This window comes from Macrotis lagotis, chromosome 1, assembly GCF_037893015.1.
Source record: "Macrotis lagotis isolate mMagLag1 chromosome 1, bilby.v1.9.chrom.fasta, whole genome shotgun sequence".
Classification (NCBI taxonomy): Eukaryota; Metazoa; Chordata; class Mammalia; order Peramelemorphia; family Peramelidae; genus Macrotis; species Macrotis lagotis.
In genome coordinates, this window is record NC_133658.1 from 212,173,982 (window position 1) to 212,185,793 (window position 11,812).

An 11,812-nucleotide genomic window follows, 5' to 3' on the forward strand; every position below is an offset into this window, starting at 1 on the left:
TTCCTTTTCTTCCTCTTGTCCTCCTCTAATACTCTGTCATGGTTCTCTTTCTTTATGTTAGGGTAAAGTACTAGGTAACACAATGGATAAAGTCAGGAAGAACTGCATTCAAAGTTGACCTCAGATACTAGCTGTTTGACTGTGGGAAAGTCACTTAACTTCTCAGTGCTTTATCTGAAAAGCACAGATAAATTTCCTCATTATTAAAATTAATTAATGAAAAAGTATTAATTAAACACTTGCTCTTTATGTAAAACATTGTGCCCCAAACTGGGAATACAAATAGAGAAGTAAGACCACTTTTATTTCCTTCATGCGAAGAGCTCACATTCTGATGGGATATACAACAAATACAAAAGATATCAATTATAAGCCAGATGGAAAAGTCCCATGATCCTCAGGGTGAAATGGTAAAATAAGTGCATCTTTTTAACATCATTTTTACTGATAAAAATCACATCAACTTCTGATGTTGAATCATCTGACAAGACTAAGGACTTTGGTGATGTTAAGTCTTGTCTGGGTCTTCAACAGTTGTGATTATAGCTTATTCATCAATCAAATGATTGATTATTCTCTTTCTTGAGCTTATTTCACACCTCTGTCTGATTGACATCTTTACCTTGTTGTCCCATATTCAACAAAAATCCATTTTGTTCAAAATAAGACTCATTATCTTTTTCCCTAAACCCATTTCTTTTTCTAACATTTTCTGCCCCTTCTCTGTAGTTCAGTCATATTCACAAACTAGGAATCATTATCAACTCTTCATTCACCTTCTCAACTCACTTCATAGCCAATCAATTACCAAATCTGGCTGATTTCACCTACTATATATACATCTCCAGTTTCTATCATCTTCTTGCTCAGGTATTTAGTCTCTTGTCTTGGGTATTGCAGTGGGCTTTGGATCTAATCTCTTTTTTCTACACTCTGTCTTCCACAGAACTGTGAAATTGGTATTTCTATGGTTCAGGTTCAACTTTATTACTTTGCTTTAAAAAATCCTATTATATCCAGGAAAAAATAACAAACAAGACCTTTGACATTTGAAATCTTTCAAAATCTGCTTCCAATTTATTTTCAGGTTGATTGCTTATTACTATCTTCTAATCAACTTTTCACTTTAGCAAGATTATCCTACTTGCTGTATCCCAGAAATGATATTTCATTTCCTTTGCCCTGGTGCCTAAAACTCTTTCCCTCCTAACTGCTATATTTTCTTTGCCACCTCCTTCAAGCGGTCTTTTCAGATTCCCCCAATTGTTAATAACCCTATTACTTCCTATTTATTTTGATTTCTATTTATTTAACTGATAGGATTGTATCATCATAGTAATTCTAACCCTTATTTACATGCAAAATAAATTTGCAGTAACCTGACATTGAGAAGAATTAGGAAGACAGTAAAAGTTGGTAGAAGAGAGGTGGTGGATTGGCCAGGTAGAGTGACATTCAGAAGATGATACTTAAGTTGGGTCTTGAAGGGAACCAGGTATTCTAGAGAGGCAGAGGTAGAGAAATAATACATTCCAGTAATTGAACAGTCAGTTCAAAGTCAGATAGGAACAAAATGAAATTTCTTGCGTGAAGAACAGCTAAAAGATCAGTTTTTTCTGAACCATAGAATGTGCAAAGAGGAATAATGTATAAGAAGACTGGAAAAGAGACACTAAAAACTAAGTTGAGAAGAGTGTGAACTGCCAAAGGAATTTATATTTATAACTGTAAGTAATAGGAAGCCACTGGAATTTATTGAGTAAGATGATAGCAAACCCAGACCTATACTATAGGAAAATCTCTTTGCTAGCTGTGTGGAAGATGAATTGAAGTGTGCAGAGACTTGAGACAAGGAGATTGCTGCAATAATTGAGATAAGAACTACTGGGACCTGAAATATGGTGGTGATTCTGTGAATAGATAAAAGGGAAAGAAGAGAGGCAGTGTAGGGTAGTAGCTAACATTTTGTCCTTTAGGTCAGAAAAATCTGAGTTTGAATTCTGTTTCAAATACTTGCGCAGATCTTGGACAAAACACTTAACTTCTTATAGCCTGTGCCCTCATCTATAAAATGGGGGGGGGTTATAATAAGACTTGTCTTCCAGGATTATTGAGAGGATCAAATAAAATAATATTTGGAAAGAACCTTACAAATTCTGAAATATTAGAGAAATATTATTGCCATCATTTGCTTTAAAAATGTAGGTGTAGAAATAATATTTAGAAACTGAATTGGTAAAAAGGCTGATTATGAATAATAAAAAGCTTTCACACAGGAATAGGGAAGTTTTCAAGAAGAATATGTTTATGAGAACGAAAATGACTTACCTTTTGGATATATTTTATGAGATAAGAGTGCAAGAATGGAACATCCAGTTTGGATTTATAATGGCAATGGAAAAATCCACAATATCCTAAGGAAAAAGAAGCTGAAATGATGTAGTAGAATGAGCACTAGATTTGGATTTAGAAGACCAGGATGTTAATCTCTTCTATTATTTACCAGTGTGACCCTAAGTAACCTTGATTTATAACTTGATAATTGTTAATAGATGCTAGTGTAGATAGCATCTTGGGTCTCTTCCACTCTCAATTCCATAGCCAAAGATGACATCCAGAAATGGTAGAATTTGGGGGTCAAGTCCAGGTCCTTCTCATCCAAAGTCCAATCAGCTCGCCTTGTTACCATGCTAACTCTATTATTAGTAAAGCCTACCAGAGCTTTAATAAACTTAAGAGACTTGAGGCAAGGAGATTGCTGCAATAATTGCGATAAGAACTACTGGGACCTGAAATATGGTGGTGATTCTGTGAATAGATAAAAGGGAAAGAAGAGAGGCAGTGTAGGGTAGTAGCTAACATTTTGTCCTTTAGGTCAGAAAAATCTGAGTTTGAATTCTGTTTCAAATACTTGCGCAGATCTTGGACAAAACACTTAACTTCTTATAGCCTGTGCCCTCATCTATAAAATGGGGGGCGGGTTATAATAAGACTTGTCTTCCAGGATTATTGAGAGGATCAAATAAAATAATATTTGGAAAGAACCTTACAAATTCTGAAATATTAGAGAAATATTATTGCCATAATTTGCTTTAAAAATGTAGGTGTAGAAATAATATTTAGAAACTGAATTGGTAAAAAGGCTGATTATGAATAATAAAAAGCTTTCACACAGGAATAGGGAAGTTTTCAAGAAGAATATGTTTATGAGAACGAAAATGACTTACCTTTTGGATATATTTTATGAGATAAGAGTGCAAGAATGGAACATCCAGTTTGGATTTATAATGGCAATGGAAAAATCCACAATATCCTAAGGAAAAAGAAGCTGAAATGATATAGTAGAATGAGCACTAGATTTGGATTTAGAAGACCAGGATGTTAATCTCTTCTATTATTTACCAGTGTGACCCTAAGTAACCTTGATTTATAACTTGATAATTGTTAATAGATGCTAGTGTAGATAACATCTTGGGTCTCTTCCACTCTCAATTCCATAGCCAAAGATGACATCCAGAAATGGTAGAATTTGGGGGTCAAGTCCAGGTCCTTCTCATCCAAAGTCCAATCAGCTCGCCTTGTTACCATGCTAACTCTATTATTAGTAAAGCCTACCAGAGCTTTAATAAACTTAAGAGACTTGAGGCAAGGAGATTGCTGCAATAATTGCGATAAGAACTACTGGGACCTGAAATTTGGTGGTGATTCTGTGAACAGATAAAAGGGAAAGAAGAGAGGTGGTATAGGGTAGTAGCTAACAATATGTCAATATGTCCTTGATGTCAGAAAAATCTGACTTTGAATCCTGCTTCAAATACTTGCCCAGATCTTGGGCAAAACACTTAACTTCTTATATAGCCTGTGCCCTCATCTGTAAAATGAGGGGTTATAATAAGACTTGTCTTCCAGGATTATCGAGAGGATCAAATAAAATAATATACATCAAATAAAAATTTATACATATTTAGATGCTTTCCTAAAAAAAAAAGAAAAGAAGGAAGGAAGGGGAGGGAAAGATAGAATACAAGAAAGAAAAGGGAGAAATGGAAAGAAAAAAGAAGGAAAAGAAAGAAGGAAGAAAGAAAGAAAAGAAGAAATGGAGGAAGAAAAGACATTTGTGTAAAGAAAGGAGCATTTATATAAAAATTCATTTTGACTGACATTCCTTGCCTTAGTATCGTCTTTTTAAAGCTTCTCAGGTCCAATTTAAGTCTAAACTACCTACTGGGAGCTATTTATGTCTAAATGAAGGAAAGTGCAGGAGAAAGGAATGGAGTGGAGGGCTCTGAATTATATTTTCAGTCATGAATGGAGCACATATTACTCCTGACTTCCAATTTGCCATTGTTATGATTACTATACAGGGCAATAATTCTTTTTTGGGTTGCTGATATTACCTGAACAATAATGCAGGTATTCTTTACTGTACAGCTAAAAATGCACCAGCTGCTAAGTTATAACAGAGGGTTGACAATAAATTGTTTGTTTTTACTGAATAGTTATCTGAAGGAACACTGGGAAAATGCTATTTCACTCTAAAAATCACCAACCAATTCATGTAGGAAACTGCTATAATATACACACCTTAGAATGAAGTGAAGATACATACTGTTTCATGTATTATGGACATGTTTAAATCCTTTGTATAGAACTAATATTTAGAAAGAGATTGTAAAGTCTATATGGATCAAAAGAAGGCAAATTTGCCATTAAATATCAAGGAGGTAGTAAATCTATTGACAGCTGTTTGCTGAGCATCTATAGTATACCCAGTTCTGTGCTAAGTGCTCTGCAGGTTAATAAAGAAGGAGGGGTCCCTGTTCCTCTCTGAGTAATGATGATTATGATGATATGAAGATAATAATAACTAGCATTTATTCACACTATCATGTGCTAGGTTATATTCTAAGCACTTTACAAATATTACCTCATTTGATCTTCTCAATAACCTTGGAATTTGAATATTATTATTAGCTCCATATTTTATAGGTGGGAAAACTGAGGAAAACAGGTTAAATGACTTGCCTGATGTCACAGAGCTAACAAATGTCTGAAGAAGAATTTAAACTCAGATCTTGAGGAATCTAGACCTAGCATTCTATGTATATGCACCTACTGGCCAGAAATGAATAAATATTCATTCATTTATCTATCAATCATTAGTTAAATATTTATGTGCCACACAATGTATTTAAGTATTTAATATGTATATATAAAACATTATTAGCCTTCAAGGGGCTAATATTCTGTCAGGGGAAGCAACTGATTTGTGTATCAATAAGAGAAAATGGTATACAGTGGATAGACTACAAATCACATATCGGACTCTCAAATTGCATGCCTTTGGGTAAAGAATTTAACCTCTCTGAGTCTCAGTTTACCTTTTTATAAAATGAAGAAGTTCTTTCTAAATACAAATTGCTTATCCCATATTCCTAATAAAAATAAAATAAAATAGAAAGTGAATTCTGGAAAAGGGCAGAAGAAACTGAGAATATTAAAGGCTTCTTGTGGAGATAACATAAGATAGGAATTTTAAGAGGTGAACCATGAAAAGGGAGTGCATTATTCTAAGCATGAAGGCAAGTCTATGAAAAGTCTTAGAGATGGGAATTGGGATTTTGTCCATGAGGAACAGCAACTAGACCAGATCCTCCAGAGTGGATACTTTCCTATCTGCATAGGTTAAATACAAACTAGGAAAAATGATTTCAAAAACCAAAACCTAATAAACCAGTGTTAAATGTTTTCTATTGAATAAGGGACGTAGATGAGAATGAGAGGAGAAGGGACCATAGAGATCATACTCTTTTGACAAATGAGAAAATAGGACCAGAGAGAGCTAATGAATTGCCCATCATCATATATGTAGTAAAAGAACTAAAGTTCAAACCCAGGTCCTTCCTACAAGTTATATTATCTTACTCTGACTGTCACAAGTGTTAAAAAAAATACATAGAAATTCCTATCTTGATGAAGTTCTCCTTTTTCCTCCCCTTCTTTTATTTCCTATTCACTTACCTCCTTCTTATGTAATCTAGTCTGGTTTAGTTGACTGGTTTATAGCTTAGGTGCTTAGTGAGGAAATTGCAATTGTCAGGAAGGGGGAGGGGAAAAAGAAAAAAAAGAATAAACATTTATTTATATAGTACTTACAATATATTGGACACATTACTAAGTGCTTTGCATATATCCCATTTGATCCTCATAATAACTCTGTGAAGAAAGTGGTATTATAGCTCCATTTATAGTTGAGGAAACTGAGGTAGACAGAAATTAAATGATTTGTGTATGGTTACCAGCCAAATATGAGGACAGATTTGAACTGAGGTCTTTCTTTCTTGAGACCCAGCACTTTGTCCTTGGGTCTATTAGCTGCCTCCATCACTAATAGAGGTATTCATTTGTTTCACTGAATTCACATATATATTTTTTCTCTAGATTTTCAGACACTAAGTTTTCAGTCCTAGGTATCATGGAAGTACTGGATAATTTATAGAAAGCTGTCTGACTCTGATTTATCTATTTACTCTTTTTGAATCTTCCTGTTCTTCTTGATTGGATCCCAAGGGCTCTTGACTTAGAAGAAAGAGACAGAAACAGATTTCAAATAGAAATAGATGAATTTCAGAACTTTAGAATTCTAGAATAATAAATTCCAGGATTCAAAGGGGACTTCAGTTTACTCCATTCCTAAAGCAGAATCTCTCTTTGCAACATTCCCTACAAATCATCAGAACCTCTGTTGTCTCCCAGGTCTGGAATAAACCCACTACTTACTTTCTGCTTTAGAATTTCTGGCTTACTTCAGGACTCAGCTGAGGTGCCACATCCTATAAGATGCTTGTTCAGTTGATGGTACATTTCTCTTTCCCAGTCTTCCCCACCCCATTCACATTTTTGTTTTTTTTTCTCTTTAGAACATCCTTGAGGATGAATACTGTTTCAACTATGCTACATTAAATAGCAGAATATCTAGCATATTGTAGATGCATAATAAATGTTTGCTGATTAATTGTTAAAAGACCTCTAGAGATGAGAGCCTTAGAACTACGTGAGATTATTCATTCCACTATTGGGAATTACAAATTTGGAGCTAGAAGGAACTTCAGAGGCCACTGAGTCCAAATCTCTCATTTTACAGTTGAGATAAAACTAAGGTAAACAGAGATTAAGTGAGTTTCCCAAGGTAACACAATTGGTAAATATTTAAGGTAGGAAAAGGTCTCAGAACTTCCTGAATCTAAATCTAGCATTCTAGCCACAATACCTATATTTTGTTGCATCTAGAAAGAAAATTCTAAAGTGACTTTGTATTACATGAATTAAAGACAAAAATTGAGCAGATGGATTTCTGATTTGATTCAACTCAGTCTATTTATATAGTGTCTAGGTTTTGAGGTTCCTACTCTCAGGGAAACTCAAAATTTAATTGGGGAACAAGATTTGTATATAAGCATGGAGATGAAGGCATGCAGCCAAATGGTAGAGGAAAATTTCAGAAGCTGAGTCTCACTTATGTCTAGGGGAAATTAGGGAGAAGGCAGCTCTGGATCCGAAACTTAAACAACAGAATTTAAATAAGAATTAAGACATGTTCAAAAGCATTGAGAGTGTCGGGCAGACAAGAATATGCTTAGAAAATATCCCAAATAAAGCTGGAAAGAGAAATCCTATATAAAACTGAAGAAGACCTAACGTGCCAGATTAAAGCTTGGGTATTTTATCTTGGACCCATTTGGGAGCCTTGATAATTTTTGATCAGAGGATTAGCACAGACAGACCTATGCAGTCGGGAAATGATTTGGGTAACATATGGAAGATAGATTTGAGACAATGTGTTAGCTAAAATTGTTTTTATTCTTCTTCAAAAAAAGTTTACTTATGATAAATTTTCTAAAACCCCTTTGAGAAAGACATATCAGAAGTACGTTGCTCTTGTGGCATCATTGAATAAGAGCAGGTTGAGAAGAGAATTGCTATAAAAGAAGGAAGTACAGCATCTGCATTGTTTTATTTTTTAAGTGTCCAATCATATTTTATTGAGTAAAATATCACAATTTGAAATTTTACAGATGACAATGTCTTTTATGATTGTTCTGACTTCTAATTTTAGCATTCTCCACAGTCAGATTTAATGACTTCTTGATACCACAAGATACTCTGGAGATATCAGATTTTGCCATTTCATATGTTAAATTGATTAAGTTGATTAGTTATTTTCTTCAGACTTTGGAGCTAAATGGATCTTGACAATATTCAATCTTATGTCTTTCCATCAAGCCATTCCATTGACCCTTTAAAAAGATAAGTAAGTTCATCATAATTAACTTAGATTAGAGGATACAGTATTATTGTTGTTCAGTTGTATCTAGCTGTGATTTTGTGGAATTGAAACATACTAAAATATCCATTCTTGGCAAAGATATTGGTGTAGATTCCTTCTCCAGTGGATTGAAATAAATAGAGGTTAAATGATTTGCCCAGGATCTGAACTTAGATCTTCCTGACTCCAGGCTTTATAACGGAACCACCTAGTTGTCTCCTAGACAAACAGGAGTTTAGTAACTTGCCTTGTCTTATAGCTTGTAGGTATCTGAGGTTGGATTTGAACTCAGGTATTCCTGACTCTCTGCCCCACACTCTATTCACAGAGCCACCTAGCTACTTCCAGAGGAAACAATAGCCAAGGGGGAAAATTGTTACTTATGATATCTTTCTATAGAGAGTAATAAGGTTGAGACAGTTCTTTGAATAATGAATGTGTCTTTAATGATTAATTCTCTTCCCAGTACAATCACACTTTCATGCCTCCCTACTTAAGAATGACTTCTATCCTTTTCTCTTTTTTATTCTTCTATCATGTCTTCTTCAATTCTCCTATCCTTGCTTAGATGTTCAAAGACTGAAAACAATAAGAGTTGAAAGTAAACTTGATGATTATTTGCTCCGGAGATCCATCATCTTAAAGATAAAGACAACTGGGGTGCAGAGAGAAAGATGTTTTGGTTAAGAATGGTTAATTTAATTGAAAGATACCTGAAGCTGGAGTTGAGATCAGATTTCACATCCTTCTGCTAAACAATGTGATCTTAGGAAAGTATGTTCACTGGGTCTCAGGTTCTTCACTATTAAATGAGGGGGTTCATAGGCTTTTAGAATTTTCAGAAGGGGTTAGTAGGGACCTTTATGGTCAGCCAAAGTTCTTCTAGTACAACCACAACAAGCACGTCTCCATGTAAACAAACAAAAAACATTCATTAGCATTCACTATCCCCTCAGCTTAGAGACTTAAATCTTCTTTTCCTTTTTTGCCCAACTCCTAGAAAAAGATTAACAGCATTTGATACCTTCACTTCCTTTCCCCTTATTCAATTCCCAAATCTCTGTATTATGGTTTCTCACTTCATTATTCATCCATCTGAAATTTCTCTTTCCAAAGTTGCTAATTACTTCTTTATTCTTAAATCTGATAAACTTCTCAGTTCTTATTCTTCTCCAGCTATCTTTTGCAATTAAAACTGTTGATCATCTTAGCTATTCTCTCCTCTATATATTTTTTAAAATTTTATATTAATCATACTATTTTCTTATTTTCTCCTGGTTCTTCTCTTGACCTCTACTTCCTTGCTGAATTAGGATGAATACCACAGCATGTGACTCCAGGTGTTCCTCAGGATTCCATAATAGGCCTTCTTCTTTTCGTTCTCTATACTTACTTTGCAACTCAAAGATTTTTTTAGGTTTAATGATCATTTTTATGCAGACAACTTAAATCTAGTCAATAAGCATTTATTAAATGGCTACCATGTGCCTAGCCTCAAATCCCACATAACCAAATCAGTTGCCAAATCTTGTGATTTTTATCTCTATAACATCTCTATCAGTCCCCTTTCCCCTACTTACCACCTACCCTCTCCTCATCTTTCATCTAGATTATTGCTCATTCTCCTGTTTTCCTTGCCTCACATCTCTTCCTGTCAATCTATCCTCACAATATGAGTTTCTCATAAAATTTGACCGTGTATCTTAGCTACTAATTAAAGATCAGTGAAACCTTATTGCTACTAGATTAAAACATGGATTCTTTAATAGTTAGCTTTAATAGTCTTTAACTTAATCTTAATCTTTCTTTCTGTCTTACTGGAAATGACTCTTGCTTTCTCACCTAGAATCCAACTATAATGACCTCTCTGTTATTCACATATAATTATTTTTATCTTCCATCTCTATACCTTTTCATACTACTCACATCTGAAATGCTCTCCCTCTTCACCTCCACATCATGCAACTCCTCTTTTCCTTCAAGATGAATCTGGTCACTGAGAACTCTCATTGAGCCCCATCACTTCCCAATACTCTCTTCCCTACTTTTCCCATCATCACTTTCTGGAAGTTTCTACCAAAGAAAAGGAATTGTGTGGCATGTCAACTAGTTAGAACCTCCACTCTTTGCACCCCTTTGATGATACAAATAAGCGTGATGACCTGCCTCCTTCTAGGACTGGAGATTATATAAATTTAATAATTCAGTAGAAAGGCAGGAAGAATCTCACAATATTGTCCAAGGAATTGTTGATGATTATGTTAAGTAGAAATTAATGAAGGCGTAGAGGGCTATGTGGTTCAGGGAATAGCCTTCCAGGTCTGGAGTCAGAAAGACATAACTTCCTGAGTTTAAATCTGGTCTCAAACACTTACTACCTGTGCGACCCTGAGCAAGTCACTTAAACCTAGCTACCTCAGTATCCTCATGTGTACAATGAGTTGGAGAAGAAAATGGCAAACCATTCTACTATCTTTGCCAAGGAAATCCCAAATGGGTTCATGAAGAGTTGGACTAAAGAATCAAAAGTGAAGGCACTCAAGAAAAAAAATTCCTGCAATGATATTTTAATAGTGCATCCAGAATATAGAGAAGTAATTCAGTTACAGGGTGACTAGCATAAGAATAAATGCCAGAGAATTCCTCAAGGAGATTGGACTGGCTAAGGACAGCCAGATGAAGTTTCATGGGTTTTTAAATGCTTTTGGCTCACTGAAGCTAAAGTGAGGATTTCCTTGCAATGAATAGAAAAATTCCCTTCTGTCCCTTGTCATAAGTTTAAAAACCTCACAGTTTGTATAATGTAACCATTTGGGGTTCACTGTTTAACTTGGACTAGTTTAGTTCATTCATGTCATATCTATCATTTAAACAGAAGTAAAGCCTGGCAGTGCCCAGTTGGAAATTCAAATAATCGGATGTTTTAGTCATTTCCAAAGTCCCAGTAACATCTGTCTGGAGGCTCCTTGGAATCTGCGAGATCTGCAGATCTTATTGTCTATTTAAGAGAATGCTGCTACTTTCTGTCCTTGGTGATGCTCAAAAGAATAAGTTAAGGTCACCTACATCTAGTTGTATCAACAAAGTAAAGTTGACTTTTAGTTAGCAGAATAGGGATTTCCCTGGTGACTTGAACCATCTGACCATAAAAGACTTTCATTTGGGGATAACGGCAGGACATTTCATTTCTTACACCATCCCAAGGTCCGGTGTTGCCTTGCCTTACTGTTTTTTAGAAGTACCCTGCCTCTTTTCTTTTTGTACATGCTATGTAATGTACTTAAGCTCTGATTTAAATGAAACTGATTTCTGGAAACATGGTGGGGGGGGAGGAAGAAAGATGCATCTTAAATACAATCTTCTACATGAAGCTTTTTCTAATGTCCTTTCTGCTGGTACCCACCTCTATAAATTGCCTAGTATTCAACTAAACTTATTTGTATTTATTCTGTATGTATTTATTAAAGAGGGTAATTCTACTGTTTC

The 11,812-nt window shown here is 34.9% G+C and overlaps 1 pseudogene; it reads left to right on the forward strand.

Moving 5' to 3' along the window:
* Nucleotides 1-10,425: 10,425 nt before the first annotated feature.
* Nucleotides 10,426-11,053, forward strand: LOC141521596 (eukaryotic translation initiation factor 1 pseudogene; annotated as a pseudogene).
* Nucleotides 11,054-11,812: the final 759 nt, after the last annotated feature.